Here is a 27012-nt window from a genome sequence, read left to right as displayed (position 1 = left end):
CATTCAATGAAGTGAGTTGTTTGTGTTGAATCGAATCAGCAAGGATTGTGCAGTGCTGCCTGCTAATGTCGCATAGCATATCCACGACTCACCGACCTTAGCTAGATTACTAGTATATGCAGTTAATATATCTCAAAAAACTACTTGGTGTCCTTCTGTAACTCCATCATTATTAGCCTCAATAACACTTCTAAAGGATGTGCCAGATGTGAACAGTTCGATTCTGAGGCAGAATCTAGTGCACAAAGTCGATACCAATGGCCTGGGAATTAAAATGCCACTGAGCACAGCCTAACTTTGCTATGGTAAAGAAGAGCTGAGAGGTGGCTCTGCCCACATCTCAGTTCTAAAGTAGGTTAGCACAATTAGGGCAAGCAGCAAAGCTAGAGATGAGAACTTTTGAGTTTTGCACCAGATGTTTGATCTTGTAATTTTTCAACCTTTTGATTAGCATACATTAGTTTCCCACCTAAATTTCACAGTGTGATTCAGAATCTGAAAGTCTAGCAATTAATCAGTGCAGTGGAAATATCGATGGGCACGCGCACTTATCCATCTTCCTGTGTTGCACCTGCTTCACGGACTACGTTACGATGCAGAGCCTGCCTTGCCCCCGCTATCACCTGCTCGTGTTTATGTCTCTGCACACTCAGTGCTTGAATGGTCTCTTATTTCCTGACAAAGTGCCGATCTTGGTTAACCACATGCAGCCCTGTTGATAGGCACTGAAAGGTCTGTCCCATGTTGTTTCCTTATGTTGCAAACATGGTAGTGACTGATCCCACAGTGCAGGCTGACTGACAAATACTGACCATCCCAGTCTCATGCAAATCAGTTCCACCAATTAGAAGTTGCTTATCAACCACAGTTCTTTTGGAAAATAAGCAGTGGATTCTGGTTCATTGGGACCAGTATGGGCCCAATTAAGCAGCTGTCCCAATTAGCTGAAGTTTCATGGAAATAGTTAAAAAGGTACAAAAAAAGACAAATTACTGTTTAACTGAGAAACAATTTATGTATTTAAATGAAATGCAGAACAAGTTAAGACACTACCAATCCAACTTCATTCGTTATGTGCCATGTCATATGATGTGGGTGGTCATGGTCTTTGACCATCATTGTTCTTGGCCAAATTTTCTGCAGAAATGGTTTGCCAATGCCTTCTTCTGGGCAGTGTCTTTACAAGATGGGTGACCCCACCCACTATCAATACTCTTCGGAGATTGTCAGTGGTCAAAAACCAGGACCTGTGATCTGCACCAGCTGCTCATACAACCATCCACCACCTGCTCCCACGGCTTCACATGGACCCTGATCGGGGTGGACGGGAGGCTAAGCAGGTGCTGCACCTTGCCCAAGGGTGACCTGCAGGCTAGCGGAGGGAAGGAGTGCCTTACACCTCCTTTGGTAGAGATATATCTCCACCCCACCACCAAACCAAAACCACTACAATGCTATAAAACTATATTTGTTCCTAATAGCAACTGATGGAAAATGTGGTCCAGTAGGGTAACTTTTTCGGCTGGTCTCAAATCATTTTGTTGCATTTTGGTGAGAAACATAGAAACATAGAAAACCTACAGCACAATACAGGCCCCTTTGGCCCACAAAGTTGTGCCGAACATGTCCTTACCTTAGAAATTACCTCCTTTTTTCTAAGCTCCATGTACGTACCTATCTAAAAGTCACTTAAAAGACCCTATCGTATCCGCCTCCACCACCGTTGCCAGCAGCTCATTCCATGCACTCACAACTCTGCGTAAAAAACTTACCCCTGACATCTCCTCTGTACCTACTCCCCAGCACCTTAAACCTGTGTCCTCTTGTGGCAACCATTTCAGCCCTGGGAAAAAGCCTCTGACTATCCACATGACCAATGCTTCTCATCATCTTATACACCTCTATCAGGTCACCTCTCATCCTTTGTCGCTTCAAGGAGAAAAGGCCGAGTTCACTCAACCTTTTCTCATAAGGCATGCTTCCCAATCCAGGCAACATCCTTGTAAATCTCCTCTGCACCCTTTCTATGCTTTCCACATCCTTCCTGTAGTGAGGCAACCAGAACTGAGCACAGTACTCCAAGTGGGGTCTGACCAGGGTCCTATATAGCTGCAACATTACCTCTCGGCTCCAAAATTCAATTCCACGATTAATTAAGGCCAGTACACTGTCTGCCTTCTTAACCACAGAGTCAACCTGCGCAGCAGCTTTAAGTGTCCTATGATCTCGGACCCCAAGATCCCTCCGATCCTCCACACTGCCAAGAGTCTTACCATTAATACTATATTCTGCCATCATATTTGACCTACCAAAATGAACCACCTCACACTTATCTGGGTTGAACTCCATATGCCACTTCTCAGTTCAGTTTTGCATCCTATCAATGTCCCGCTGTAACCTCTGACAGCCATCCACACTATCCACAACACCTCCAACCTTTGTGTCATCAGCAAACTTACTAACCCATCCCTCCATTTCTTCATCCAGGCCATTTATAAAAATCACAAAGAGTAGGGGTCCCAGAACAGATCCCTGAGGCACTCCACTGGTCACTGACCTCCATGCAGAATATGACCCGTCTTCAACCACTCTTTGCCTTCTGTGGGCAAGCCAGTTCTGGATCCACAAAGCAATGTCCCCTTGGATCCCATGCTTCCTTACTTTCTCAATAAGCCTTGCATGGGGTACCTTATCAAATGCCTTGCTGAAATCCATATACACTACATCCGTTGCTCTACCTTCATAAATGTGCTTAGTCACATCCTTAAAAAATTCAATCAGGCTCATAAGGCACGATCTGCCCTTGACAAAGCCATGCTGACTATTCCTAATCATATTATACCTCTCCAAATGTTCATAAATCTTGCCTCTCAGGATCTTCTCCATCAACTTACCAATCACTGAAGTAAGACTCACTGGTGTATAATTTGCTGGGCTGTTTCTACACCTTTTCTTCAATAAAGGAAAAACATCCGCAACCCTCCAATCCTCTGGAACCTCTCCTGTCCTCATTGATGATTCAAAGATCATCGCCAGAGGCTCAGCAATCTCCTCCCTCACCTCCCACAGTAGCCTGGGGTACATCTCATCAGGTCCCGGTGACTTATCCAACTTAATGCTTTCCAAAAGCTCCAGCACATCCTCTTTCTTAATATCTACATGCTTAAGCTTTTCAGTCTGCTGCAAGTCATCACTACAATCACCAAGATCCTTTTCCACAGTGAATATTGAAGCAAAGTATTCATTAAGTACCTGAAAGGATCTGAAATTTTTTGAAGTCAAATAAAAAAAAGCAAAATGATCAAAAATCATTGCATTTTGAATTAGTGGTCATCAGCCCAGATAGATAACATAACACAAGCATACACAACCGATGTTATTTTAAAACTGTTCACTCCAAGTATGTGTAGTGCCTAACAGTCACACATGAGTACACAACTGATGCTAGTTAGAAACTGTTCGACAACAGTCTTCTGTCCCAATTAAGCAGCAGAGAGTCACAAATAAGCAAAGGGAATCCCGGCTATTTTCTCGATTAGTTTTTGTTCTTTAACAGTTCTCTCAAATAAGCAGCTTGCCCGATTAACCGATGGCTCAATTAACCAGAATCCACTGTATTTGAATAAAGATTGGGACATCTGTGATCAATAACAACCTGAAAAACTTCAGAGACGTTTTAAACCCCAGCACAGAAGGCTGAGGAGTTTTCAGCTATCGCTAGAACTGCAGTATTAACATCATTAATCTCAACATCCTGAAAATGCTATTAACATCCTTAAGACACATAAAAAGTTAGGAAGTCAATTTACTGAAATCACAAGCAATGACTTTAGTGATGTGTCTGTCAGAGAACCACATCATTCATTTGTAAACCAGCGAGTTCTTTGTTAAGTCCCCCCTCTCGCCATGAAAACGGAGACACCTCTTTCTCCTTCATTAGGGAGAGGGGGAGCCTATGGAATGGTATGTGAACAATGCATCTTTGGAGTCTTTACAGTTGCTTTGCTCACACTTGAGTGCTCAGTGGTGGGTGCTGATGCTTTTTTTTGCCGGTGGGGAGAGGGAGGATCGTTGCTTGCTGCCGCTTACATGTGGGAGGGGGGAGCCGGGGGGGGGTGGTGGACTTTGGGGCTCTAACATTTAACTGTCGTTCATTCTCTGGGGCACTTCTCTGTTTTCGTGGATGTTTGCAAAGAAAAAGCATTTCAGGATGTATATTGTGTACATTTCTCTGGCATTAAATGTACCTGTTGAAACCTTTGAAACTGTCCGTCAGCACCTTTCCACGCAGCAAGTGTTGGCAACTTCAAAAATAACACTTGCTGCATGTGTTCCCTGCTGTCCATGTCTTCCAAGAAGGGTGAAGTCTCAGTGCCACGGGAATCAGGGGAGTGCGGCCTGGACCACTGTTGCCGGCAGTCAATGGCCCACTTTGACTATTTTGAGAAGCAGATGTACAAGGACACACTGTTCTGAAATTTGTTCCTTATATCAAATTTGTGTAAATGCTCTACGCTCATCTACTTGGTGGCCACTTAATCTCATACCTCCTGTGCCTAGTAAAGTGGCCACTGAGTGCAGGTTTGTGATCTTCTGCTGCTGTAGCCCGTCTGCTTCAACTTTCGATGTGTTGTGCATTCAAAGATGCACACCACTGCTGCAACGTGTGATTATTTGAATAACTGTCAGCTTGAACCAGCCTAGCTATTCTCCTCTGACCCCTCTCACTAACAAGGCATTTTTGTCCACAGAACTGACACTTGTTGGATGTTTTTTCGCTTTTCGTACCATTCCCTATAAACTCTAGAGACTATTGTGCATGAAAATCCCAGGAGATCAGCAGTTTTTGAGATACTCAAACCATCCAAATCTGACACCAACAATAATTCTACGGTCAAAGTTACTTAGATCATGTTTCTTCCCCATTCTGATGTTTGGTCTGAACAACAACTGAACCTCTTGGCCATGTCTGCATGCTCTTCTACATTGAGGTGCTGCCAGGTAATTGGCTGGTAAGATATTTGCATATCGGGTGTCACAGTAGAGTAGTGGTTAGCACAATGCTTTACAGTACCAGTGACCCGGGTTCATCTCCCGCTGCTGTCTGTACGGAGTTTGCACGTTCTCCCCATTACCACATGGGTTTCCTCTGGGTGCTCCGGTTTCCTCCCACAGTCCAAAGATGTACCAGTTGGTAGGTTAATTAGTCCCGTGATTAGGCTAGGGTTAAATCGGGGGCGGGGGGTGGGGGGGAGAGTTCCTCAGTGGCGCATCTCGAAGGGCTGGAAGGGTCCATTCCACACTGTATTTCACGAGTAAAAAAGTTCAAACAAATTAAGGAGCAGATGTACAGGAGCTATTAAGCCCTTCCAAGGTACTCTCAGAGCAACCCGTTTCCACCCTTCCTCCCGATAGCTTATTCTGTCTCCCAGCTGCACAATTGTTGAAGAAACAGCAGAGTTGTGGACACACTCAGCAGATCACAGAAACCAACCTGCCTTTAATGGAGTCTGTGTATACTTCTTGCTGCCTCAGTGAGGTGGCCAGCACATCAAAGGCCCCACCCACCCTGGACATCGGGCAGAAGATACAACAGCCTGAAAGCTCGTACCAGCAGGCTTACTGACAGCCTCTGATGATTTTCTGTATAGACCTCACAATCTACCTTGTTTTCATCTTGCACCTTCCTGTTTCCCTCCACTGAGCTTTCTCCATGGCTGCTGTTGTTTTTCCTTGTTCGATCTCAATGCATTGAGTAATGATTTGATCTGTATGATCAGTAGGCAGGACGAGCTTTTCACTGTATCACCATACACGTAACAATAATAAATCAATTCCGATTCCAGTTATAGTCCCGCAGGCTTCTGTCTTCAGCCGCCTGCCCACACTTGCTTCCTTGGTTACCGGGGATGCCAATACTTAACAAAAATGATTCCAGGAGCACCTGATGGTTCTGGGCCTGTCCTCACTGGAATTCTGATGAATGAGGAGGGACCTCACTGAAACCCATTGAAGGTTGAAAGGCTTCATTAGAGTGGATGTGGAGAGGATGTTTCCTATAGTGGGGGAGAGTCTAAGACCAGAGGGCACAGCCTCAGAATAGAGGGCCATCCATTTAGAACAGAGATGAAGAGGAATTTACTTAGCCAAAGAGTAGCGAATCTGTGGAATTCATTGCCATGGGAAAAGTTATTTACGGCAGAGGTTGATAGAAACTTGTTTAGTCAGAGCATGAAAGGACATGCAGGGGGTGGGGGAGGCAGGAGACTGGGGCTGAGAGGGAAATGGATCAGCCATGATGAAATGCTGGAGCAGACTCGATGGGCCAAATGGCCCAATCCTGCTCCTATGTCTTATGGCTTTGATAATCAATCAGAGAATGACTCCTCTTTTTGCAACTGCATAATTGATCAGTATCGGGTAGCCATCGCTCCTCCTGGGACCAATATATTTTATAATTCCTTACAGTTGCTTTTCTGAAGTGAATGTGTTTATTTGTAGCAGCTCGTATGCTTTTAACTTAGGCTGCTTATTAAATGCATTTAGAGAGAGCTCCTTATTCCTTGGAGGCAGCTGGCATTTTAAGTCGGTTAGCAGCAGGAGTGGTCTAATTGTGCAGCAGCCACTGTTATGTGTTCACATACAAGCTAAGGTGTAACTATTAACTTTCGTTCAACAATCACCTTCTGAGTGTGGTCATGTTAAATCTAAAGTATTTACGTATGTGCACTTCGTGGTGTCTAACCACATCACCCAGTATTTCTGCTAATTCTGATCTGCTGATTATCCTGCAGGAGTAGAGAACACCTACCTGAGTTGCAAAGCAGTGTAGAAGACTGGCCTGGATTTCTCTCGGCCATAGTGCGGAGGCTAGCAGTGCACTTCATACTGGACAGCAAGGTGCTGTACAATTAAATCAAGGAATAGGAAATTTCTGAGCAAGTTACATGCTTCCTTCAGAGGTGACTCAACACATAACTGGTATGAGGTTAGGTATTTGCACAGTAAATGTTTCAGTAAAGATTAGAGCAAATTAATTCAGGATTAAGTGATTTTTTTTTCAACGTGCCACAGTTGTTAATCTCCCTGCCCCTGAAAACAATATGTGTGGAATTTCATTCCTTTAAGATTGAGTGTTGGAGATGTATATTTAATTTTTTAAAGTCTTATCTCACTTTTACAATAATTAAATCACTCCCCATTCCTGTTTTAAATCTACTACATACTTCAAATTTTCTGAATTACACTAGTATATGATCTTTCTTCGGTTTAGTTGGCAGACTTTTTCCATCTGGTCACGGACGCCTCAGAGTCCCTGTTGAAGGCAGGACAAGGTAATGATGTGCAGTGCCATTCAAAAGCTTGGGAAATTATGGGCAGCTGTGAGCAAATTAATTCGCAAAATCCAGAGTGGAAAGCTTACATATGGTATAATTGGTAAATGACATGTGGTGCAGAAACATGCAATTCTATCCCATTAGACAGAGCACTTGGGATGGAATGGGAACGTTGAGTCTGGAGTACACAAAATCCATCACCTTACAAATGTCCCACATACCCATTCTGTCTGCCATCGCCTGCCCATCTTTATGGAAAAGACTGCAAGTCCCATAGAGCGGGAATGTATCCCGACTGGCTGAATCACATCCTGGTGTAGGAATATTAATGCCCATAAATGGGAAAGCATACAAAAGGTGGTGAATACAGACCAGGCCATCACAGGGAAAGCCCTCTGCACCAGGGAGCACATCTACAAGGAGAACTGCCACCATGAAATCAGCATCCATCGCCAAAGACCCCACCATCCAGTGCGTACTCTCATCTCACTGCTGCTGTCAGGAAGGAGGTCCCACGCCATGAGATTCAGGAACAGACAGTCAAACATCAGGCTCCATAGTCAGCGTGGATATCATCTCCACTCTGTGGATTCCACAATTCATAGACCCACTTTCAAGGTCTCTACAACTCATGTTCTCAGTGTTATTTATTTCTTTTTTTAAATTTTTATAGAACATAGAGAATAGAAATCTACAGCACATTACAGGCCCTTCAGCTCACAGTGTTGTGTTGACCATGTAACCCACTTGACAAGCTGCCTAGAATTTCCCTACCGCATAGCCCTCTATTTTTCGAAGTTCCATGTACCTATCTAAGAGGCTCTTAACAGACCCTATTGTATCCACCTCCACCACCGTCACTCTCTGTGTGAAAACTTACCCCTGACATAACCCCCTGTACCTACTTCCAAGCACCTTAAAACTATACCCACTCGTGTTAGCCATTACAGCCCTGGAGAAAAGCCTTTGGTTATCCACACGATCAATGCCTCTCGTCACCTTACATCTCATCTTCTGTTGCTCCAAGAAGAAAAGGCCAAGTTCACGCAACCTATTCTCATAAAGCAACAGCCTTGTAAATCTCCTCTGCACACTCTCTATCCTTCCTGTAGTGAGGTGACCAGAACTGAACACAGTACTCCCAAGTGTGTCTGACCAAGATCTTATATAAAGTTAAGTTAAAGTTAAAGTCTGTCCCGAGCCTTATAGGCTCATCAGGCCAGTGCTTATTCCGGTTCCCGTGGCGCGAAGCAACTGAGAGTGTGAGACTCCCCCCGGATAGGGCACCAGTTTATCGCAAGGTTACCCACTCACTCCTTCATTCGTTCAGCATGGAGTTAGGAACAGTACACACTAGAGTGAAGCAAAATAACATGCTGCAGCTTCTGGAAACCTGAAATAGAACAGATAGGGGAGGCTGTGCTCTTTTCACAGGGGAGCAGAGACTTATCAAAAGGCCTGGTAGCAGTCTTCATAATTCTGAAGAGATGCAGTCAGCAACTGGCAAATTCTTCCTCGTTGTTGGAATCAGATTCAGGATTAATATCATTGACACACAGCACTGTATATAGGCCCATGTAAAAAAATCTTCAAAGTGAAGATGCTTTCAAAAACAATGAAATGAAAAGTTTCTAAATATCAAAAAATATGAAGAGCAGTAAATAGTAAAAAAAAAGAAATCAAATCAATATTTGGTGTGATCACCCTTTGCCTTTGAAACTACATCAGTTCTCTTAGGGACACTGTCATGCAGTTTCATAAGAAAATCGGCTACTAGGTTGTTGCAGGCATCTTGGAGAACTTGCCACAGTGCTTCTGAAGACGTTGGATATCTCACTTGCTTCTGTCTCACCAGGTAGTCCCAGACAGCCTCCAGGATGTTGAGACTCGGGCTCTGTGGAGGCCACACCTCTGAAACCACATAAAAAACCTAGTGAGCCTGAGACTTTTCCACTATCCCATATGTCATGACATTTAATGTTTCCTGGCAGGAGTACAATACATGAAAACACAACAATTTACAATAAGAAAAAGTGTGTACATACTCTACATAAGATTAGAAATTAATTAAGTAGTGCAAAAAGAGAGCAAAAATAGTGAGGAGTGAGGTATTTCACTGCCCATTCTGATGGTTTTTGGAGAACAAGCTGTTCCTAAAATGCTTCAGTGTCCTGTATCTCCTCCCCGATGGAGGCAATGAGGAGGGGGCATTAGGGTGGATGCTGTCCTTTTGAGGCATCTCCTTTTGAAGATGTCCTCACATGGGAGGCTAGGCCCCATGATGGAGCTGGCTGACTTTGCAACCCTCTGCAGCTTTCTCCGGTCCAGAAGAAGCCCAGAACAGAGATTGATAAATACCCGGCAGATCAGGCAGCACCTGTACAGAGTGAAACTCAGTGTCTTGTGGCTCCATAGTTGTTCTTGTCATTGAAATGCTGGAGTTTCCTATGTTCACTGACTGTAGATTCCTCATGTTTCATGTCATCCTTGTATGAAGGATCTGAGCAGGAATAATGTCTTGCGTTGATTATCATGAGCGTTTTCTCACAATCAGAGCTTATTTCAAGACACTATCTGCCTGTTTAGGAAGCAGTACAGGACCCCATATTTCAAAACCAGAAGGTTATTTTAACTTTTCAATCAATGTTTATCCCTTAGACTCTGCACAACTAGTGATTAAGTACCTCATTTATGCCTATGGGACTTTACTGTGTGCGAATTGAAGTATCCATTTCAGGCAAACAGCCAGGCTCTCACACACTGTGCTCTTGCCATGCATCAGACACTGATCTATGATCTCTAATCCCTTTCTTCAAGTGGTGTTTCACTTAAATACTTTTTAAATGTTGTGAGAACCACCACCTATTTGACAGTACATTCCAGATTTCAACCACATGCTGTTCTTCCTCAAGCACCGTTTGTTTCTCCCACCCATTACCTTAAACCCACGTCTTGTGGTAGTCGTCACCTCTACCTCAAGAACACAGTGGGAGCAGAGTCAGCTGTCAGGCCCTTCAAGCTCAACCTGGTCAATGCTGATCTCTGCTAGGCTCGACTCCTGTGCATTTCCTCATGCCTCTCTGTCCCTCCACCTACCAAATACTTACTACTAATGGGGAAAATTTCTCACTACTCACAATCAATATTGTGAGCAGCTTTGGACGCTTTATCTAAGAAAGGATGGGCTGACATTAAAGATGGTTCAAAGGAGGTTCACAAAAATGATTCTGGGATTGAGGGGCTTGTCATATGAAGAGCGTTGGATGGATCTGTGCCTGTACTCAATGGAATGCAGAAGAATGGAGGGTGACCTCACTGAAACCTATTGAATGTTGAAAGGCTTCATTAGAGTGGATGTGGAGAGGATGTTTCCTATGTTGGGGGAGTCTAAGACCAGAGGACACAGCCTCAGAATAGAGGGACATCCTTTTAGCATGGAGATGAGGAGGAATTTCTTTAAGCAGATGGTGGGGAATCTGTGGAATTTGTTGCCACCTATGACTGTGGAGGCCGAGTCTTTATGTATACCTAAGGCAGAGATTGATAGGTTCTTGATTGGTCAGGGCATGAAGGGATACGGGGAAAAGGCAGGAGATTGGAGCTGCAATAGAAAATGAATCGGCCATGATGAAATGGTGGAGCAGACTCGATGGGCCAAATGGCCTAATTTTGCTCCTATATGATTTTATAATCTTTGATTTACTAATATGATCTCTGTCCTGTGTTTAAAGGGCCCCATTTGGAACATGAGGAAGTTTTATAATTTGACACTAGTTTTTTTTGTGTAAGCTAGTACATTTGTTGCCCCTCTTCCTCAGGGCTGTGTGTATATTAGTACGTGATAGGCTGTCAACTCTTTCGAGGCAGCAGCACTAACAGATATGTGACAGGTCTTAAAGGTCTTTAAAAACTTTGTCTTTCTGTGAAAGCAGGATGTGGTAAGGATTGTATGCAGCTTTCTTGCAGAACATTGGTTGTTTTCCAAACCAAACCAAACCAGAAGAGGATGCAGCCTAGCTGAGGACAGAGACCTTGCAATGTGAATAACTAATTTCAAGTCTGCACGGCAGAACCTGAAACAACCTGATCACAGATTTGTGGTGTCTGGGGGAATTGAGATCACAGGCTGCTGCTCTGGTGATTTGGGATCGGTTACCACCGATGCATGAAACCACTCTTCACCCTTTTCATTCCGAGAGTCAGACTGCAGCAAGGGAATCAATGTTTGCAGTCAGAACATGACTAAATTCAAAGTGAGAAAGACTACTTCCCCCAGTAAGTCTGGCAAGACAAAAAAAAGGGTAGAACCATTGAAATTCATGGCTCAGCACAGGAGACCATTCAGCCCACACATCCACGTTGGCCAGAAGCAAAGCCCACTTCCCAGCCCTCAGTACCTGGCCCTTCTTGGTCATAGCTCCCCAACTACTTATTCAGGTACATTGAAAATGCAATAAGAATTTGTGTACACTAATTCTTCACATTTTATTTTCCCCACTCTCCCAACAACTTCCTCCACATTCCACCACTCACACACACGCTAGGATCAATTTTATTCACCACACACATTTACATATATCAGTGCATTGGGCAGGGTGTGACATGCAACGAAAACACCATTCAACAATTATAAATAATAAATAATTATATGAAAATAAAATTAAAAGCATAGATAGGGAGTAAAATCAGTTCAAATTTATAAATACCGGCATGCATTTACAATGTAAGCAGCATTATAAAATGTGGTTTAAAGTGTTTACTGACTGAGATAATAGATGAGGGAGAACTAACTAGAATAGTTCATCAGATTGGCTGCCTGGAGAAGAAATTTTTAAGATGGTGTGAACTTTCTGGAAAGCCCTATAGTACGTTCTAGAAGGGAGCATTGGAAAAGGCAGTCTTCTGAGCCAATTAACCTGACCTCACATATACTTGGCACCCAGAGGAAAGACATAGGTTCACAGGGAGGATGTGCAAACTCCACTTGGACAGAATCTGAAGCTCGAATTTGAACTCAATATATTGTGGAACCGTGGGGCAGCTACATTACTGTACTTGACTCATGTCAATAGGCTTTGCACTAGCAACTGCCTAGCCAGGTAACGAGCTGTTCTAAAATTCTACGGCAATTCGTGGGAGGTTAATGTGAAGATCAAGGAATTAGTTGGATCATAGTGCAACTAGGACACAAAGAGGACATTCAACCCATTTAGTCCATGCTGGCCCTCTGTATATAGTAGTCACATGCCCCTACTCCATTACTGTGGTTTTGCAAGCTCATCTCCCTCAAGTGTTGACTTAATTTCATTTGGAAATCTCTGATGATATGTGCCAAGTAGGTGATGAATTCCCCGGAATGGCAGGGAATTTGAGGGTAAAATAGCGAGGTAAGGAGCAGGCCAGCTCAAATTAGCAGCGAGTTCTAGAAATTTCCAGCTGATGGTATACCTCCTGGGTTTTTTTTTGCATTAAGAACTGCATTCTATCTAGAGTACACTTAGGGACCACTTTATTTGGTACCTCCTGTTATAATAAAGTGGTCACTGAGTACATTTATGGTCTTCTTGCTGCTGGAGTCCATCCATTTCAAGGTTCGACGTGTTGTGCATTCAGAGATGCTCTTCTGCACTCCACTGTTGTAACCCGTGGTTGTTTGAATTACTGTCGCCTTCCCGTCTGCCTGAACCAATCCGGCCATTCTCCTCTGACCAGCTCATTTTCTCCCACAGAACTGTCGCTCACCGGATGTTGCTTGTTTTTCACACCATTCTCTGTAAACTCTAGAGACCGTTGTGTGTGAAAATCCCAGGAGATCAGCGGCTTCTGAGATCCTCAGTAGCTCAGACGAGATAACCATCTCGTCTGCTACCAACAATCATTTCCCGGTCAAAGTCACCGCGATCACATTTCCTCCCCACTCTGATGTTTGGTCTGAACAACAACTGAACCTCTTGACCACGTCTGCATGTCTTTACGCACTGAGCTGTTGCCACATATTGGCTGATTAGATATTTACATTAATCAGCAGGTGTACGGGTGTACCTAATAAAGTGACCACAGAGAGGACATTTGATGGAGTACAAGCAGCCCTGAGGAATTTCCAGTGTTACAAAATGTCCCTTGGACCCACAATCTTGCTAATTTACAGGCAGCTCTTCATCCCATTGTAATTTGCAATTGTCCCTGAATCTGGGTGTTTGCTCCATATATTTTCAATGCTTTGGGGAAATTTTAGGCTTTCCAAATCTCTTAGGAAATAAGTAAAAAAATAAGAACAAATTTTTCAACAGAATTTAGCTTGCTTACATCCAGATTGAGAGGCTTGATTAAAATTAATAGCCTTCTTGCACAATTCTCATTACTGTACTCCATGCATAATTTTCAGCAGCTTGTTTTATCTAGCATTAAAAAAGATACACTTGTGTAGGTACGTGCACGAGAAATAATTCAGGGCAGGTTGTGTATAGCATTTTCTCACTTCTTAAAAACCCAAGGCTGCAAGGAGGTCACATCCACAGGATGTTATAGGCAAGCAACATGAAGGAAATGCAGTAATTGTTCACGTAGAAGCACAGTTCCTTAACTTTTCTCAGAAGTTTGTGAAAATTCAGCACGTCACCTAATACTTTGACAAACTTCTATAGGTGTGCAGTGGTGAGTGTATTGACTGGTTGCTTTATGTCCTGGTATGGAAACACCAATGCCCTTGAATGGAAAAGCCGACAAAAAGTCATGGATACAGCCCAGTCCATCACGGCTAAAGCCCTTCCCACCACTGAGCACATCTCCAAGCAGCTTCCATCATCAAAGACCATTACCATCCAGGCCATGCTTTCTTCTCACTGCTGCCATTGGGAAGGAGGTACAGGAGCCTCAGAACCACACCACCAGCATCAGGAAGTGTTATTACCCCTCAACCATCAGGCTCTTGAACCAGAGGGGATAATTTCACTCAACTTCACTCAACCCCAAAACTGAACTGTTCCCATAAGGACTTTTCATCTCATGTTTCTGATATTTATTGCTTAATTAATTAATTCTCTTTTTTTGTATTTCCACATTCTGTTGCCTTTTTCAAATTGTCGGTCTTGCCGTGTGAGGGTTTTCATTGACCCTGTTGTGTTTCTTTGTGTTTATTGTGAATGTCTGAAAGAAAATGAATCTCAGGGTTGCATATGGTGGCATATATGTTCATTGATCATACGTTAACTTTGATCATCCTTGTCCGTGTGAGATCTCTGGATACCCGCATACATGTATAAACCATATTCCCTTTGTTCTGGTGAAAGCCCAATCAAGTTCTGCACCATTAAACTTTTCAAATGACTAACCCCTGTCTGTGTTGTAAGTGCAGCCAACCCCAAATGATACCTGCCAGTCATAATGTTACAGAGGTGGTTTTATCTTGCACACATGCTTCTGTGCAGCTTCCTTAGCTCTCCAAGTAACTGAGCAAAAAAAAAAGGGCATGTTTCTGTGTTTTGCTCTATAATTAACTTTCCTAGTCCAGTCAGAGTAGAGTGTGTGGATATGACAGCCCCTAGGCACAGAAATAGAGACTGCACCTGGATCTGCACTGACGTACACTCATCCTCCTGTCAGCTTGAACCAGTCTGGCCATTCTCCTCTGACCTCTCAAGGCATTTTCACCCACAGAATTTTTGCTCACTGAGTGATTTTCGTTTTTCACACCATTATCTGTAAACTCTAAGGACGGTTGGCACGCAAATCCCAGGAGATCACTCAAACCACCCCGTGTGGCACCAACAATCATTCCACTGTCAAAGTTGCTGAGGTGACATTTCTTCCCCATTCTGATGTTAGATCCGAACAACAACTGATCTTCTTGACATCGTCTGCTTCCGTGCTCTGAATTGCTGCCTCATGATTGGCTGATTATGCACTTGCATTAACGAGCAGGTGTGCCTAATAAAATGGCCACGGAGTGTACACCATGAAACAGTCCCTGCAGAGTGGAGGCTGGCAAATGGAACACCACTATGCAATGAAAGAGGGAGAAATAAAACAGAGCACAATAGGCCGGTTACTCTGATATCAAACAAAATGCTGGGATCATACCAGTGCCCGAGAAGAGCAGGGAAAGTTGCCTCAATGGCTGTCACCCAGTTGCACTAACAGCTAGTGATGACGTTGGTCATGGCCAGGATCAGCTCTTCCTAAGCAGGACCTGGACCCACTGCAATTTGCCTGCCGCCCCAATAAGTCCACAGTGGATGCAATTTCACTGGTTCTGCTCTCAGCCCTGGATTAGCTGGACAACAGCAATACCTGCATCAGGCTGCTGCCTGTTGAATAATACAGCTCAGCATTCAACACAATTGTCCCCTTGATACTAATCAACAAGCTCCAAACCTGGGCCTCTGTACCTCTTCTGCAACTGGATCTTTGACATCCTTATCGGGAGGCCACAGTCAGAGTGGATCGGAAATAATCTCTCCACCTCGATGACAAATCAGCTCTGGAGCACCTCAGTGATGTGTACTTAGCCCACTGCTTTGCTCTCTCTACATCCATGACTGTACGGCTAGAGACAGCTCAAACACCATCTATAAATTTGTTGGCAGAAGTTCAGATGCTGACTAGGAAGTGTACAGGAGTCAGATAGGAGTCAGGTTGAGTGGTGTTGCAACAACATCCATGCACTTAATATCAGAAACACCAAGGAATTGATTGTGGAATTCAGGAAGGAGAAGTTGAGGGAACACACATCAGCCCTCATCGAGGGATCAGCACTGGAATGAGTGAGCAGTTTCAAGCTCCCGGGTGTCAACATCTCTGAAGATCTAACCTGAGCCCAAATCACAAAAAGGCACAATGGTTGTGTGGTGAACTACATATACCTGTCTGGACACGCCCCCTGCTGACTGCTCCTGTGGCTCCTCTCACAGACCCCGGTATAAAGGTGATTGAGGTCTGAGCCCTGCCCTCTGTCTCCAGGATGTAGTATGGTGGTCAATCACTGGTTGTTCCTTCTTCTAGTCAATAAAAGCCGATACCTCGCCTTTACGTCTCAGAGTGAGTTATTGATGGTGCATCAGGTTGCGATACTTCATTAGGAGTTTGAGGAGATTCGATATGTCACCAAAGCCTCTTGCAAATTTCTGCAGATGTACCGTGGACAGCATTCTGACTGGCTGCTTCACCATCTGGTACGGAGGGGCCACTGCACAGGATCGGAAAAAGCTGCAGAAGGTTGCAAACTCAGCCAGCTCCATCGTGGGCACTAGCCTTCCCAGCATCAAGGACACCTTCAAGAGGCATCTGTCATTAAGGACCCCCATCAGCCAGGACATGCCGGACAAGAGGACCATCACTGCATAGTCTAATGAGGCAATCTCTATGCTTCAGGACTGTTTTGAATGGAGCGACTGGCAGATGTTCAAAGAGGACGCCACAAACGGAGTAGACACAGAATATGTCTCATGTGTCACCAGCTGCATCAGCAAGTGTGTAGGCGACATTGGTACATCAAGAGCGGTCATCCCACAGCCCGATCAGAAGCCCTGGCTGAATGCTGAGGTATGCTCCCTACTGAAATCCCGGGAACCTGCCTTCAGGTCTGGAGATATAACAGATCTGAGAGCAGCCAGGAGGATCCTCATCTTGGGCATCAAGAGGGCAAGGATTGCCTCTGCAGAAAAAGTTCAGGAACACCTCTCTGAGAGCAATCCACAGTGTATTTGTCTGGCATTAAGGGCATTACTGACTATGCAAGGAAAGACAGGATTAACTGTATGCCTCCTTCCCTGACGCTCTAACCAACTTTTATCATGCTTTCAGACATGGTATATCACACCAGCCATGAAAGCTACACCCCTCCCAGGTGAGCTGCACCCCTCCCAGGTGAGCTACACCCCTCCCAGGTGAGCTGCAACCCTCCCAGGTGAGCTACACCCCTCCCAGGTGAGCTGCAACCCTCCCAGGTGAGCTACACCCCTCTCAGGTGAGCTGCACCCCTCCCAGTTACCTTATGTACAGCCTAGCATCACTTTATGGTCATATTAGCAATCTATGTATATAAGTTATCTTAAGTATTTATATTTATGGTGTTTATAGTTATTGTTGTGTTCTTTATCTTTTGTGTTTTATTCTGTGTGGCATCGGATCTGGAGTAATGATTATTTCTTTCTCCTTACACTTGTGTGCAGGAAATGACATTAAACAATCTTCAATCTCGAATCTGCTCATTGCTACCTTCAGGGGTGAAGTACAGCAGCCTGAAGCCACACACTCAGCCTTTTAGGAACAGCTTCTTCTCCAACGCCATCAGATTTCTGAATGGACACTGAACCCATATACACCACCTCACTAATTTTTTCTTTTTTGCTCTTTTTGTATGACATATTCAATTATATATATAACTATATATGTATAGTTTTTAAAAATTATGTATTGCATTGGACTGCTGCCACAAAACAACATATTTCATGACATATAGATTCTGATTCTGATCTTTTATAAAAGAATATACCTATGGGATTGGACAAAGTCAAAATGGACTTATAGAGGGAAAAGCAGGTTTGACAAACTGAGCAGAGTTTTTAGAGGATAGTATTGTCAAAGTTGATAAGTAATTCATGACTATTCCTGTCCTTATTTTGGAATTCAGCCCGAAATATCAACTGTTTATTCCTCTCCGTAGGTGGTGCCTGACCTGCTCTGTTCCTCCGGCATTTTGTATGTGTTGCTCATCTGAAGAAACTCTTGTGTGACTGACTTGAAGGAGGTTTGTACCATCTGGGGTCAAAATATGATCCTCCAGTCTTTAAAAAGTAAAACAGGGGTATGTTTGGGAATAATCACAAGGTGAAGGGTTCTGATGAAAGGTCTGGGCCCAGAATTTTGACTGTTTATTCCCTTCCATCGATGCTGCCTGCTCTACTGAGTTCTTCCAGCATTTTGTTCCTGTTACTCAGGATTGATAAGTGTTTGGATTTTTGATTTTTAAAAATTTGAAAATCCAATTACTTTGATAAAGTCCCACTGAAGAGGAAAATATGCAGAGTTAAAGCACGTGAGATGGGGTGTAAGATACTGAATGTAAGATACTGGAATGTTACATACCGAGGTGTAGTATACTGGCAGGGCATGATAATTATTTGACGACAGAAATTCTGAATACACTGGAGAAAGAGTTTCATAGCATTGAGGCAGAGAATCGGCCGTATTGGTGAAACAGACATAAAGGGATAATCAGCGCATCCCTGCGCCTTTTCTCCATGTTTCGAAAGGGGGGAGGAGTTTATTAGGGAGCTGAGGCAGGGGCTGGTGTGGAGAATGGCAGGAAAGAAGTGGGAAATAGAACTCAGTGCAGGGAAGAGTATGGTTATAAACTTTGGTAGAAGGAATAAAGGCATAATCTAATTTCAAAATGGGAACGAAATCAGAGGTGCAAAGGATCTTAGGAGGCCTCATGAAGGATTCCCTAAAGGTTAGCTTGCAAGTGAGTTGTTAATAAAGGAAGGCAAATACAATGTTGGCATTCATTTGAGAGGACCAGAATATAAGAGCAAGCTTGTAATGCTTAGGCTTTATAAAGCATTGGTCAGGTCACACTAAGAGTATTGCAAGCAGTTTTGGGAACCTTATCTACGAAAGTTTGTGCTGGCATTGGAGAGAGTCCCGAGGAGGTTCACAAGAATGATTCTGGGAATGAAAGTGTTAATGTATGAAGAACATTTGATGGCTCTGGGCCTGTACTCACTGGAGTTTAGAAAAATGAGTGGATTTTATTGAAACATATTGAATATTGAAAGACCTAGATAGAGTGGACTTAAGAGAGGATGTTTTTGATAGTGGGGGAGTAAGACCAGAGGGCACAGCCTCAGAATAGAAGGACATCCCTTTAGAATAGAGATGAGGAGGAATTTCTTTAGCCAGAGCATGGTGAATCTGTGGAATTCATTGCCACAGATGGCTGTGGAGGCCAAGTTATTGTGTATATTTAAAGCAGAGATCATAGGTTCTTGATTAGTCGGGGCATTAAAGGTTACGAGGGAAGGCATGAGAATGGGGTTGAGAGGGATAATAAATCAGCCATGATGGAATGGCGGATCAGATTTGATGGGCTGAATGGCCTAATTCTGCTCATATGCCTTCTAGTTTTATGAGTGAAATGACTATAAGCCAGTACAGCAAGTGCTAGTGCTGGATGGTATTGTGCCAGGGTGAAAGGGCACTCCAAAGCTGAAGGCAGATGCTACTCTAAACTGAACCGTGATGAAGACTGATGCAATAGAAAGTGCATTTAATTGAGGAAATGTGCACACAGTTTTAGGTCATTGATTACTCCTCTACACTCAGAGGTCACTTTATCAGGTGCACCTGAACACCTGCCCGTTAACGCAAATATCTAACCAGCCAATCATGTGGCAGCAACTCAATACATAAAAGCATGCAGACATGGTCAAGAGGTTCAGCTGTTGCTCAGAATGGGGAAAAATGTGAACTAAGTGACACTGGCAATGGAAAGTTTGTTGGTGCCAGACAGGGTGGTTTGAGTATCTCAGAAACAGCTGATCTCCTAGGATTTTCACACACAACAGTCTCTAGAGTTTACAGAGAATGGTGTAAAATACAAAAAAAAATATGTCCAGTGAGCAGTAGCTCTGTGAGCAAAGGGTTTGGTAATCACAGAGGTCAGAGGAGAATGGCCAGACTGCTTCAAGCTGTTAGAAAAATGACAGTAACTCAAATACCCAAACGTTAGAACAGTGGCGTGCAGAAGAGCACCTCTTGCACAACACATCGAACCTTGAAATGGATGGACCACAGTAACACAGGGCCACAAACATACACTCAGTGGCCACTTTATTAGGTACAGGAGAGAGCTAATGAAGTGGTCACTGTGTGTGCACTCTTCTACTCTTCAGATAGTTCCAATCACACCTTCTTGGCGAGAGCAGCAGCACGTCCCTGCTACTGCTGAGGAAAGTATATTCCCCACCTCCATCTCCTGCTTCTGCCTGCCTGTCCATGCACACGCCACTAAGTCTGGGACAACCATTGTTCCACATCCTGTATTCTTTCTGGACACCTCCAGCTTCTATTTCTCTGTCAGCTGGGAATTTGCTCATTACTTGCTGCCAATAACCCATTCCTCCCTGTTGCCCATTCTGGGGTTTGCCCGAACCTTATCACAGCCTTGGTCCAAAGAGCAGACTTCCAGAGGTAAAGTGAGTGTGGTATTGAGGTAGCATTTGTCCGAGTGTGGTGTCAAGCGACTATGGGTATCAATGAGAAAATGAAGTGGTTAATGTCATAAACAGCATAAAAGAAGACGGGTGTGCTTTTCCATTCATCCTAACTCCAGGTTATCACTGCAAAATTACTTCATTGCAACGTCCTTGGCCCAAAACACCTGCAAATCCTTCGCCAATCATCTGCAGCTCAGCAACAAATGAAGCGGCCTGCACAGCTGGTCCTGGACAACACTGGGGACACCACAGTCCAGTTCTGAGGAAAGGCTCCATCGCCAGAACTGAAGCCTTGCCTGTTCTTTCAGTTGCAGGTATCTCGAGGAGCAGGTGAGAAATCTTATTTCTCAGTTCTCCAGAGGTGCTGCCTGGCCTGCTGAGTTTCTCCTGCATTTTGTGCCTGTCATTCTGGATTTGCAGCATCTGCAAAATCTCTTGTGTTTAACCCTCAGTTAACATGTCTGAAAATAAAATTTCCTTAGTTATTATCACATTGGCTTTTCATCCACTACCATAGATCCATAGGTGACATCTGTTGCAGATTGATCAAGCCTACTTATGCAAGCGACTATTGCTAAAGATAATTCTGACTGCTGAAATTCAACTTAAAAAGGATCTAGTTACTAACAATAAATTTGCAAAGAAAATATAGACTCCTGGAACACTACAGCACAGAAACAGGTCCTTTGGCCATTTAGTCTGTGCCAAGCTGTTAACCTGCCCAGCCACATCAACCTGCACCTAGACCGTAGCCCTCCATGCCCCTCCCATCCATGTAGTTATCCAAACTTCTCTTAATTGTTGCAATCGATTCTGCATCTATGTTCTGTTCGCAGCTCATTCCACACTCACACCATCCTCTGAGTAAAGAAGCTCCCCTTCAGTTTTCCCTTAAATATTTCACCTCTGACCTGTAGTTCTAGTCTCACTCAGCCTCAGTTGAAAAAGCCTGCTTGCATTTACCCTATCTATACTCCTCATAATTTTATATTGGCCACTCGTTATGTGCTGTGTCATATGACAAGGGTGATCATGGTCTTTCTGTGACCATGATTGTTCTTGGCAAACTTTCCTACAGAAGTGGTTTGTCATTGCCTTCTTCTGGGCAGTGTCTTTAAAGAACCCAGCCTTTATCAATATTCTTCGGAGATTGTCTGCCTGGTGTCAGTGGTTGCATAACCAGAACTTGTGATGCAGCAGCACCTGCTGCTCATACGACCATCCACCATGGCTTCACATGAGGGGGCTTAAGCAGGTGCTACACCTTGCCCAAGAGTGACCTGCTGATTAGTGGAGGGAAGAAGCACCTTACACCTCATTTGGTAGAGACGTATCTCCACCATACCGCCCCACCAACTATATATACCTTCATCAAATCTCCTCTCATTCTCCGACACTCCAGGGAGTAGTCCTAACCTATTCAACCTTTCCCTATAACTCAGATTCTCAAGTTCTTGCAACATCCTTGTGAATTTTCTCTGTACTCTTTCAATCTTATTGACAACTTTCCTGTAGGTTGGTGACCAGAACTGCACATAATAATCTAAATTTGGTCTCACCAACATCTTACATAATTTCGACACAACTCGTACTCAATACTTTGATTTATGAAGATCAATATGCCAAAAGCTCTCTATCTACCTGTGATGCCAATTTCAAGGAATTATGAATCTGTACTGCCAGATCCCTCTGTTCTATGTACTCCACAGTGCCTTACCATTCATTGTGAAAGTCCTGCCCTGGTGCAACACCTCATCTATTAAATTCTACCAACCAGTTGTCATTCATCTAGATGACAAACAACAACACACTGAGCACCAATCTCTTCAGCACACCACATCCCGGGTCTCCAGTCAGGGGGGCAACTGACCTCTATGGTTACCAAACCCTTTGTTCACACAGCCGTCGCTCACTGGATAGTTTTTGTATTTTGCACCGTTCTCTGTAAACTCCAGATCGTTCGGGAGGCTGACAGGACATACAGGGAGTTAGTTATACCAAAGGACAGGACACAGATAACTGGGTGACTGTCAGGAGGGAGAAAGGGGATAGGCAGCCAGTGCAGAGTAATCCTGTGGCCATTCCTCTTAGTAATATATACCACTTTGGATACTATTGGGGGGATGACCTAGCAGAGGAAAGCCACAGTGGTCAGGTCTCAGGTCTGCCTCTATGGCTCAGAAAGGAAGTGGGAAGAAGAGGCGAGTTGTATTGCTGGAGGATTTGTTGGTTAGGGGAACAGAAAGGATGAGAATGAGATGGTATGTTGCCTCCCTGGTGCCAGGGTCAGGGGCATCTCAGATCAAGTCCACAGCATTCTTCAGTGGGAGGGTGAGCAGCCGCAGGTTGTGGCCCACGTCAGTACCAGTGACGAGGGTAGGAGGGCTGACAGACTCCTGCAAAGTGAGTTCAGGGAGTTAGGTGCTAAGTTAAAGGAGAGGACCTCCAGAGCTGTGAACTCAGGATTGCTATCCGTGCCACGTGTTAGTGTGAGGCTGGAAGTAGAGAGATCATACAGTTTAACACGTGGCTAAGGAGATGGTGCAGGAGGGAAGGCTTCAGGATTTTGGATTATTAGTCTCTCTTTCAGGGAAGGTGAGACCTGTACGGAAGGGATGGTTTGCACTGGAACTGAAAGAGGACTAATACCCTAGTGGGAAGGTTTGCTGGTGCTGCATGGCGGTGGGGGTTTTAAACAAGAGTTGCAGGGGGTTGGATTCTGAGCATCAAACAGAATAGTGGAGTGTTTGTGGGGGAAGATGTCGTTAAGCCTGCATGCAAGGTCAGGAACGAAAGGGATGAGCATAGTGGCAGCTGTATATGCTTCAATGCAAAGAGTATTATAGGAATGGCAGGTGAGCTTAGAGTGTGGATCAGCACATGGGATTATGGTGTGGTAGCCGTTAGTGAGATTTGGTTGCAGGAAGCGCAGGGCTGACATCCTAGTGTTCTGGGGCTCCATTGTTTCAGGCGTGATTTGAGTGGGTGGGATTAAAGGGGAAGGCGTGGTATTACTAGTCAGAGAAAATGTCACAGCAGTGCTCAGTCAGGACAGATGCAGAGCTCATTGATGAAGGCAAGACAGTGGATCCTGTCAACGTGGTCTTTGACAAGCTCTTGAATGGGAGATTATTGAGAGGGTTCAGTCACATGGCATCAAAATGAGGTAGTAAATTGGATTAGACTGTAGCTTCACCTGAGATGAATGGTTGTAGATGGTTGACCCTCTGACTGAAAGCCTGTGACTGGTGGAGTGTCGTAGGAATTGGTGCTGTGTCCTTTGTTGTTTGTCATCTATATCAATGATCTGGATGTTAATCTGGTAAACTGGATCAGCAAATTTGCGGATGACATCTAGACTGGGGGTGTAGCGGGCAGCAAGGAAGACTACCAAAGCTTGCAGTGACATCTGGACCAGCTGGTGAAATGGGCTGAAAAATGGCAGATGGAATTTAATGCAGACAAGTGTGAGGTCTTGCACTCTGGGAGGTCTTATACAGTTGGACCCTGAGGAGTGCAGTAGAGCAGGGCGGGGGGTGGTCTGGGAATGCATTTCAATAATTCCTTGAAAGTGGTGTAACAGGTGGAGAGGGTCATAAAGGAATCTTTTAGTACATTGGCCTTAATAAATCAATGTATTGAGTTCAGGAGTTGGGATCTAATTTTGAAATTGTTTGAGACATTGGTGAGGCTAAACTTGGAGTATTGTTTCCAGTTTCGGTCATCTACCCACAGGAAAGATGTTCATTCGGGTTTGCTGGGCGGCCTATTCCCTGCTGTACCTCAAATAAATATGATTGAAAGAGTGCAGAGAAAATTTACAAAGACGTTGCTGGGACTTGAGGACCTGAATTATAGGGAAAGGTTGAAGAGGTTAGGACTTAAATTTCTAGAATTTAGAAGATTGAAGATTTAATAGAGGTATATAAAATTATGAGGGGTTTAGACAGGGTAAGTGCAAGCAGGATTTTTCCACTGAGGTTAGGTGAGACCAAAGCTAGAGTTCATGGCTTAAGAGTGAAAGGTGAAATATTTAAGGGGAACATGAGGGGGATCTTCTTCAGTCAGAGGGTTGTGAGAGTGTGGAACGAGCTGCCAGTGCAAGTGGTGCATGTGGAGTCAATTTCAACATTTAAGAGAAATTTGGATAGGTACATGTTGGGGGGTGGGGAGCGGTGGTATGGAGGTCTAAAGACCCAGTGCAGGTCGATTGGACTAGGCAGATTAATGAGTTGGCATGAATTAGATGGGCTGAAGGGCCAATTTCTGTGCTGTAGTCTTCTATAACTTTGTGATATGTTCTATGCTCATCTGCTATACCTATGGTATTCATTGCACTGAAACAGAAGCAACTCAGAATATTAGTCCACCATCCTCAAACATTTTGGTTTCTGTCTTTGGATGTGGACTTAATATCTACATTTGCCCACAACCACTCCACTCATTGCCCTGGCGCTCTAGTTTCCATCCCCCTGTAGCCATAATTTAAATACCCCTCCCCCCTCAGAACAGCACTAGCAAATCTTCTGCAAGGATATTGATTCCCCCTTCAGTTCTGGTGAAAACCATCCTGTTTGTACCATGCCTGAAAAGTGCTATGCACACAGCTGGTTACATTTCATTTGAAAAGTAAATTTGTGCAGGTAGAGAAATGATTCGCTTCGGAGCTAAGTTGTTTTTAATCATGAACGGTAAATTTCTTAAATTCACAGCATCATATTTCTTTATAATTTATTGTTTGAAATTTCAGGATACTACTCTGGAGTAAGTCAATCTTCCTGGCATTAGGCAATAGTGTTTGGAAAAAGACTTCATTTAACTCACTTAACAAAGGTAAGAACTACAGTACTTTCATGACAAAAGTAAATAGCTTGCATTACAACGGCATATTTCATGACCGGTATTTCAAAGCAATGGTTATTTGTAGGTAATCCATCTGGAATAAAGAACGCATGATTCCACAATGGCAAGATGGGACTCTTAATGCTCCCTGGGCCGCTATTCTGGGTGTCCAGTACAATGACAGAGAATATTATAGACTACGGTAGTTTGTAAATGATGTTAACTTGGGTGGAATACTAAGGGAGGCAGACGGCACTTGGAGGTTGCAGTAGGGTAAAAGAGTGAGAAGATGTATCACAAAATGAGCTGAGTGTGAGCTGACTACTATTTGGATCTGAGGAGGACAAATCAAATTTAATTCTCATTCCCCACATGGCAACATAACGGCCAGTGTGCTTACCTATCAGCCAGACCACACACACTGCTAGCCTCAGGGTGAGAACATGAATTTTAAAACGAGGCCCAGACAATTGCGATATCTTCCACTGTAAGCAGGTAACCGTTCACCAACCAAGCTACATTTAGATCAGTAGTAGTAAAAAATCACTTGGATGGAGTATAATGTTCTTCCAAGGGGTAATTCTCCTCACGGAGTGCAGCTGTGCGTGACTTTGTTTGATGTGAGGGAGGGTGATGGACAGGCACCATACAGATAGAGGTCAGGGTCCAGTGGCATGGAAAGCAAGATGACTGGGGACCCTTCACTGCTGCAGCCTTCCTCCGCCTTCATTGCCGTTCTGATGTCTTATCATCATTGTCACACGGCACTGGAGTCCTGGTTGGATGGCTCTTTGTCTGGGGCCTCCCCCTGGACCTCAGTGCCCTGGGTGACCCTACCAGCAGCTAAGCTCCAGGCGGCATCACCCTCGGGATCTCAGGCACTCACAACTCTGTCCACCACAACAAGGTGATGACCCTCAGAGAGGTAGTACTGAGTAAAACTTCGGTAAAAGCACACTAAACTCATGGACTGTGGGAGCTCATGAATGTGACCAGCTGACCTTGAATTCTGCTGGTAAGTGCCCAGCCATTTTGCTGTATCATGTCTTCCTGACAGCTAAAGAATCATTATATAGTCCAACACAGGTCACTGAGTCCATAATAACTAAAAGGTAAAGTCAAATCCCCTGCTTTTTTGCTATACCCTTCCGTTTTTTAATCAATAATTATTTATTCAATTCTTCAAAGAAACCTATAGTCTTTACCTTTAAAATAGTGAAAAACAAACTTTTTTCTCATGCTGTCTGCTTCTTTTGCCAATCTGTGGCAGCTGGCAATAAACCTTTCAGTCAATGAAAATGGTTTGCTTTTATCTCCTCCATCAAAAACCTTCATGATTGTAACCACTTCTTTATTGAGCATTGTGTCCAAGTCATTATGTCCATTAAGTCTTACACCAGTATAATCGTTCGTATATAGGCTGCCCAGTCCTGTTGGTATCACCTAACCCATGATGCCACCTGTCTGGCTGGCTTTTGCTGCCTGGTTTCAATTTAGCAAGACACAAGAGGCAAAGTTCTAAGAGCCTAAGCTGACCGCGAATGGGAATGAAAAGGTTAACATATGAGGGGCATTTGATGGCTCTGGCCTTGTACTGGCTTAAGTTTAGAAAGATG

The 27012-nt window shown here is 44.0% G+C and overlaps 1 protein-coding gene across 2 annotated transcripts in view; it reads left to right on the top strand.

Moving 5' to 3' along the window:
* Nucleotides 1-27012, top strand: part of ccr6a (chemokine (C-C motif) receptor 6a) — a 48572-nt gene that overhangs the window by 17175 nt on the left and 4385 nt on the right. For both annotated transcript variants that reach the window (XM_073051650.1, XM_073051651.1), the window contains exons 2-4: nt 18001-18084; nt 20671-20884; nt 25305-25387. The gene's annotated coding sequence lies outside the window, so the exon portion shown is untranslated. The remainder of the gene's footprint in view (nt 1-18000; nt 18085-20670; nt 20885-25304; nt 25388-27012) is intronic.

Source organism: Hemitrygon akajei, chromosome 7, assembly GCF_048418815.1.
Source record: "Hemitrygon akajei chromosome 7, sHemAka1.3, whole genome shotgun sequence".
Lineage (NCBI taxonomy): Eukaryota > Metazoa > Chordata > Chondrichthyes > Myliobatiformes > Dasyatidae > Hemitrygon > Hemitrygon akajei.
Note: the sequence above shows the minus strand (reverse complement) of the source record. Positions and strands in the feature narration are given on the sequence as shown.